This window comes from Macaca nemestrina, chromosome 2 (genome assembly GCF_043159975.1).
Source record: "Macaca nemestrina isolate mMacNem1 chromosome 2, mMacNem.hap1, whole genome shotgun sequence".
Lineage (NCBI taxonomy): Eukaryota > Metazoa > Chordata > Mammalia > Primates > Cercopithecidae > Macaca > Macaca nemestrina.
In genome coordinates this window covers 156,393,200-156,400,891 of record NC_092126.1, presented here as the reverse complement: position 1 = coordinate 156,400,891, position 7,692 = coordinate 156,393,200, and the positions used below count along the sequence as shown (strand labels likewise).

Genomic DNA, 7,692 nt, shown 5'->3' with positions numbered 1-7,692 from the left:
CAAAGATTTGGTTTGAGGCAGTCAGACTGAGTGATCAGTGCCCTCTGTGCTTTATGGGCACAAAACCAGAGCACTCGATGAACTTGGGGTGCTAGGGTCAGGGCTTGTAGCAGGATGTCTGGCTGCACCTGGCATGACTGTTCATTTCTCCAAGCCTGCTTTGTGCTTCTCACCTTCTGGGTGGGATTCCTTGCCAGTGTTTCTTACTTGGTTGCTGAACATCTTGCCACCTCCGAGTGCTTTGTCTCCACTCAGTACCTTGGATCATAGGTGTGAGTTCAGGATGCCTGCGCGTGGTTTAGGTTTTAGCCTCCTTACGTGGATGTCAGGAGAGCTGCTGCCCTCTTGGTGTGAGTTTCGTATTCAGGCTGCTTCTGCAACCTTTGGCCAGAGAGCTGGTTGAAGATGTTTGTAATCTTTTCAGTCTCCTGCAGGTTTCTGTGTCCCTCTGGTGGAAGAGGGCACAACAGTGCCAGCGCAGCAGCCTGGGCTCCTAAGTCGCAGGGATGGGATGTGAGTCATGTGGATTATCCACTCATTACCAGCTGCCATTGCTGCCTGTTTCCCCACTCTCTTATTCGTGCATTAAGTTTGGTTTCTGTAGTTTTAATTTTTAATAAAGTTGAATAAAATATAAACGCTGGTATTTGTTGGCTTCCATTCTGCTTTAATAAGTAACCTGGACTTCCTCTGAAGGCCCTTTCCACCTTCTCCCTTTAGAGTTCTGTAGGAGATAGGTTGGGTTAAAAAAGCTGTTTTGTTTGTGGATGTAGAGAAAGCAAAAATGATATGGATGTCCCCATGGAACTTGGTTTGCTGTTACTGCCTCTGTGATATCTAAGTGGAATTCATGGAAATCTTAGTTAGACATATGTATAGAAGGACTAGAGGTGGTGTAGCCCACCTCCCAGTGGGGCAGTACCATCCACCACCTCACCCAGAGATGCTGATGGGCTGCCAGAGGGATTGCAGTTCCCAGATGGGGTTCTGACATCTGTCTTGTCCAAGTTTTCCCTTCTTGAACTTTTTTTTTTTTGAGGTAAGTTCTCAATCGCCCAGGCTAGAGTGCAATGGTGCAGTCATAGCTTACTGCAGCATCGACCTCCCGGGCTCAAGCAATCGTCCCGGGTAGCCTGGACTACAGGCATGCACCACTACACCTGGCTAATTTTTTTAAGTTTTTGGTGGCAGTGAGGTCTCACTGTGTTGCCCAGGCTGGTCTTGAACTGGGCTCAAGCGATACTCCCACCTTGGTCTACCAAAGTGCTGGGATTACAGGCCTGCGCCACCATGTTGAGCCTGGAGTGACTTTTTAAAGGAAAAGGTGCCGGCCACAGGAAAACGGGCTGAAGTATAGGGCGGGGCAAGGATTGTGGCCAGAGTCTGGGTCACACAGGACTTGTGCTCTAAGGAGGTTCTAGTCCGGCACAGCAGGCAGCCAGCAAGAGGGTGTTCAGGACAGCAGCGGTCCAGCAGTCTTGGAGAGCTGGCTGGCTACCAAATCGTACTGAGAGGAGAAAGGGCGAAAGAGTGGAGACTTGGGTGATGGTGGAGATGGGGGAAAGTGGACATAGGTGTATTTTGCAGGTAGATTAGACAAGATTTAGTGATGAGTAAGATGTAGGGGTGGAGCAAAAAGGAAAAACCCTGGATGACCAGGTATGTGGCTGGGGAAATAGGCTGAAGTTTAGTAGGGAAAGCTGGGAGCTTTGTTTCAAACATGTTGGCCAGACAGGCCTTTTAGGTCTCCAAGTAGAAATGTGAAGTCTGCAGGCAGGTTGAGTCTGGACCACTGAGCAGAGGTATGGGCATAAGGGGCAGTCATCATAGCTGCCACAGAGGCAGGCCACTGAGGAGAGGTGTGGGCATGAGGTGCAGTCATTGCAGCTGCCACTGTGGGGCTGAGTGCCATCACCCCCAGAGTGCATAGAGAAATGATCCGGGCTGGGTACGGTGGTTTATGCCTGTAATCCCAGCACTTTGGGAGGCTGAGGTGGGTGGAGCACAAGGTCGGGAGTTCAAGACCAGCCTGGCCAACATGGTGAAACCCTGTCTCTACTAAAAAAATACAAAAATTAGTTGGGCATGGTGGTGTGTGCCTGTAATCCCAGCTACTCGGGAGGCTGGGCAGGAGAATTGCTTGAACCCAGGAGGCAGAGGGTGCAGTGAGCCGAGATTGTGCCACTGCACTCCAGTCTGGGCAACAGAGCAAGACTCCATCTCAAAAAAAAAAAAAAAAAAAAATCTGGAAGGCGACGTGACACCCATCATTTGAAACAGCAAAGGAGACAGGAGGAAAATGTGGCAGAAAAACCAGGGGAGAAGGGTGTTTGTGGAAGCCAGAAGAAGAAGAAATTTCCAGAAGATTGAGGTCAGTTGGCCAATGTAGCTGAAAGATCAGGTGAAATGACAAACCTGCCTACTACCATGTTTCATTGAATGTAAGATGCCATTGAAGATAACAATCACCATTTTATGTGCTTCTGAAGAAAAAATGTAAACATTTATAATGATGTCATCAACCTTCAGACATCCTTATTTATTTATTTAGAGACTGAGTCTTGCTCTGTCACGCAGGCTTTCTCTGTCACCCAGGAGTGCAGTGGTACAATCTCAGCTCACCGCAACCTCCACCTCCCAGGTTCAAGCAATTCTCTTGCCTCAGCCCCCTGAGTAGCTTGGATTACAGGTGTGCGCCACCATGCCCAGCTAATTTTTTTTTTTTTGTATTTTTAGTAGAGACAGGGTTTCACTATGTTGGCCAGGCTGGTCTCAAACTCCTGACCTCAAGTGATCCACCCACCTCAGCCTCCCAGAGTGCTGGGATTACAGGTGTGAGCCACCGTGCCCAGCCAGACATCCTAGTTTAGATGTGCACCTTTGAAATACAAGCTTTGTGGTAATGTGGGAGTTGCTGTGGCCTCGTCCAGCAGTTTCAATCCCTTGGTGACAGTGGAAGCCAGGTTGGAGTGCAGGTAGAATAAACGGGAGGTGAGGAGGTAGAAATTGCACATGGAGAAAACACATGAGAAGTTTGGCTCCGAGGAGCGTGTGAAATGGGACAGCCAACAAGGTATACAGGACCACAGTGAGGCTTTTCCATTGGTGTTTACTCTAGGACTGGAAAATTAGATTTTTTTTTTATTCTTGCGATAGAATTTATTAATGGATTAATTTGAAAGATAATTATGAGTGAAAAAACAAGATGCTGAAGGATGTGATACATATATGTAAACATTTATAATATACCGATATTACATAATGTGTGTGTGTATATATGTGTGTGTGTGTTTGTATGTTAAAGATAATATATGCCAGCGAGGTGGCTTATGCCTACAATCCTAGCACTTTGGGGGGCCAATGTGGGTGGATCGCTTGAGCCCAGCCTGGGAAACATAGTGAGACCCCATCTCCACAAAAAATACAACAGTTAGCTGGGCGTGGTGGCAAAAACCTGTAATCCCAGCTGCTCTGGGAGCTGAAGCAGGAGGATCAGTTGAGCCTGGGAGATAGAGGCTGCAGTGAGCTATGATGGTGCCCCTGCACTCCAGCCTTGGTGACAGATCAAGACCCTGTCTCAGACAAACAAAAAAACCCAAGATAAAATGTGAGCTTGGGTAATCTTGTGTTTTTTTACAGGTTGATTGAGATATAGTTTACATACCACATAATTTAAAATGTACAACTCGGCCGGGTGTGGCAGCACACACCTGTAATCCCAGCTACTCAGGAGGCTGGGGCAGGAGAATCGCTTGAACCCAGGAGGAGGAGGTTGTAGTGAGCCAAGGTCACGCCACTGCACTCCAGCCTGGGCAACAGAGCAAGACTCCATCTCAAATATAAATAAATAAATAAATAAATTTAAAAATGTACAACTCAATGGTTTTAGCACATTTGCAGTTGTGCAAATTATCACACTTTTACATTTTCATCACTCCCCTCCTTCCCAAAAAAACCCATACCCATTAGCAGTTACTCTTCTTCCTCCCCCACCAGCCCTAGGCAACCACTAATCTGCTTTCTATTGCTAAAGATTTACCTATTCTGGACATTTCATAAAAATTGAATCATATAATATGTAGTCTTTTGTGATGGGCTTCTTTCACTTAGAATAATGTTTTCGGCCGGGGGCGGTGGCTCAAGCCTGTAATCCCAGCACTTTGGGAGGCCGAGACGGGCGGATCATGAGGTCAGGAGATCGAGACCATCCTGGCTAACCCGGTGAAACCCCGTCTCTACTAAAAAATACAAAAAACTAGCCGGGCGAGGCAGCGGGCGCCTGTAGTCCCAGCTACTCGGGAGGCTGAGGCAGGAGAATGGCGTGAACCCGGGAGGCGGAGCTTGCAGTGAGCTAAGATCTGGCCACTGCACTCCAGCCTGGGCGACAGAGTGAGACTCCGTCTCAAAAAAAAAAAAAAAAAAGAATGTTTTCAAGGTTCATCCATGTCGTAGCATGTGTCAGTACTTTATTTCTTTGTATTGCTGACCAACATTCCATTGTATGGGTATGCTACATTTTATTTATGCATTCATCAGTTGATGAGAATTTGGGCTGTTTCCACCTCTTCATTATTATGACTAATGCTGCTATGAACATTCCCATAAGGTATTTGACTAGACATATGTTTTCTATGCTCTTATTTGTGTATTAGGAGTGGAATTATGAGATCATAGAGGTAACTCTTTTGAGAAACTGCCTATGTCCAAAGCAGCTGCACTGTTTTACATTCCCATCAGCAGTGCACGAGGAGGGTTCTTTCTCTACATCCTATATAACAAGTGGTCTCTCTTTTTTATTCTAGCCACCCACCTTAGTGGGATGCGAAGTGGTTTCCTTTTTTTTGAGACAGAGTCTTGCTTTGTCACCCAGGCTGGAGTGCAGTGGTGAGATCTCAGCTCACTGCAACCTCCGCCCCCTGGGTTCAAGTGATTCTCGTGCCTCAGCCTCCTGAATAGCTGGGATTACAGGCATGAGCCACCACACCTGGCTAATTTTGTATTTTTAGTAGAGATGGGGTTTCTCCATGTTGGTCAGGCTGGTCTCGAACTCCCGACCTCAGGTGATCTGCCCCCCCCTTGGCCTCCCAAAGTGCTGGGATTACAGGGCATGAACCACCGTACCCAGCCTGAGAAGTGGTTTCTTATTGTGGTTTTGATTTGCATTTATCTGATGGTTAATGAGATTGAGCACGTTTTCTTGTGCTTATTATATTTGGAGGAATGTATATTCAGATCTTTGCCCATTTTTAAAAATTGGGTTGTCTTTATTATTGACTTGTAAAAATTATTTGTATATTCTAGATACATGATTTCCAAATGTATCTTCCCATTCTGTGAATTGCCTTCACTTAATTTTTTTTTTCTTTTTTTGAGACAGGGTCTCACTCTGTCACCGAGGCTGAAGTGCAGTGGCACAATCATAGCTCACTGCAGCCTTGAACCCCTGTGCTCAAGCCATCTTCCCACCTCAGCCTCCTATGTAACTAGGACTACAGGTGTGTGCCACCATGCCTGGCTAATTTTAAAATTTTTCATAGAGATGGCCTCTTGCTTTGTTGCCCAGGTTGGTCTTAAACTCCTGGGCTCAAGTGATCCTCCCACCTCAGCCTCCCAAGTAGGTAGGATTACAGACATGAACCACCACACCCGGCTAATTTATTTATTTAGAGATGGGGATCTCACCAAGTTGCCAAAGCTGGTCTCAAACCCCTAGCCTCAAGTGATCCATCCTCCTGCCTCAGTCTCCCCCGGGTAGCAGGGATTCCAGGCGCATGCCACCATCCCCGGCAGCTTTAGAGTTTTCTTCATTTAGATCTACATATCTGGTTTGGTTTATTCCTGGTTTTTAATAATTGTTGCTGTGATTGCAATCTTTTCTCCTACTACATTTTCTAAGTAGTTATTGAGGATACACAGCAAAGCTATTGATTTCTGTATGTTATCTTGTATCCAGCAATCTTGCTGAACTCATTGGTTTTCAATTATTTTGCCAACTGATGATCTTGCATTTCCTAGATAAACCTGCAAATAATGAGTTTTACCAAGTTTTCCCCCAATACGTTCATCCCATTTCTTCTATCAGGCCTTGTTGCAGTGTCCCTTATAGAACATTCAATCATTGTGGTGGTAGTGAGGATTCTTTGGTTCCATTCACTTAAAAGAGAAAGTTACTAATGTTTCATCATTAAGTATGGTTTCACCATTAAGTACAATAATAAGGGTTTCTGGGAGATACCTTTAATGGAATTGAGGATGTTTCCTTCCATTTCTTGTTTGCTTCTAAGGTCTTTGTTTCTTTTAACAGAAAAACAAAACAAAAAACCAAAGGGATGCTCCTTTCATCCTCAGAGGAGGAAAGAAGAAGAGGGAAGCTGGGTGGACACACCCTGGATTTCTCTTTTCCAAGCCCAGCCGACAGCCACTTTTCTAGTACCCCTAACACCCATCAAATAAAAGGTGCTATATTTTGCTCATGTTCTTTCTTTTGCCTGGAACCCATTTCTTCCCTATGCTTCTCCACCCCCAACTCCTATTTTTCCTAAGTATTAATATTTAGCCTGGAAGAGTCCCATGAGATCATCTCCAATGTCTGATGCTATCCCCCTGCATAGGGGGGGTGAGGATATACTTTGAAAAAGCATATTCAATATAATGATTTGTTATTTTAAAGAAATGTTTTCCTAATATGCTATATATAAAGTAACATTCCACAAAATTATGGTTGCTGTATATTTAAGCTGCAGTAATTCTAAAAGGGTAGTCAGGGCTTTTCTCTCCCTTAAAGAGGCTGAGCTGCTTTCTCACTCAGGAACTCTATCAGTGGGCTTTCCCCTCTGCCTTGTACGTTCTCTCCCAAACCCAATCTCCTGCCTAATACCCACTCATCCTTCCAGATGCCAGCCAGCTTACCTTAAATGCTGTTTCTTCAAGAAGGCAAGCATAAGGTTCCCCTCTGTGCTGTCTCCCAGCCTCTTACACTCCTTAACAGACTACCAATTGCAATCATAGGAGCATTTTGTTTTGTGTATCCATTTTGTTTTTCAGTCTGTTTTCTCTACTAGCCGAAACTATGAGGACAAGGGATGTGCCTGTTTTATTTACCACTACAGTGCTTGGCACATTAAGGATCTTCAGTTGCCAAAATGGAGCACATGTTAGAGAAGTCAGCACTGCTGTCATAATCTAAAATCCCCCAGTTAGCAAATGGGGCAAGTGGGGCCCAGAGGTGAGAAGAGATTTCCTCAAGGTCTCGAAACCAGTCTGAACCTGAGCCGGACTGCCTGGCTCTAAACTCCAGTTCTTTGCTCTCAGGTTCGCCTTCAGGGCTCGCCCAATCTAAGTACCCTGAGAAGTCTTTCCTTACCCCATGCCTCTGTCCACCCTCAGTCATTTCCCCGCGTCGTCCTCGTCCCATCAGTCCCATCTGCCGCAGTTGCCCACTCTGCTTCCCAGGGAACGGGTGACGGCTCGGGGAGACAGAAGCACCCGGGCGCGAGGTGCGAGGCCCCGGTCTGCGGGCGGCCGGGCCAAGCCCCCTAGCCTCCGCGGTGCTGATTGGACGGCCTGGCGTGGGGGGGACGGGCGGAGGGGCGGCCACCCGCGCGTCCGCTTATTCTCCGCGGGGGCGCGCCCGCGGCACGCGGCCGGGCGGGGCCGGGCCTGAGTGACGGCCACGTGAACCAATGGGACGGG

General features: G+C 46.7%; 1 long non-coding RNA gene across 1 annotated transcript; it reads right to left on the bottom strand.

Moving 5' to 3' along the window:
• Positions 1–143: 143 nt before the first annotated feature.
• LOC139362030 (uncharacterized) lies at positions 144–7,565 on the bottom strand. Its single transcript, XR_011620280.1, has 2 exons — positions 7,364–7,565; positions 144–724 (listed from the first exon to the last, which is right to left on the bottom strand). It is a non-coding gene; the product is annotated as an uncharacterized lncRNA (long non-coding RNA).
• Positions 7,566–7,692: the final 127 nt, after the last annotated feature.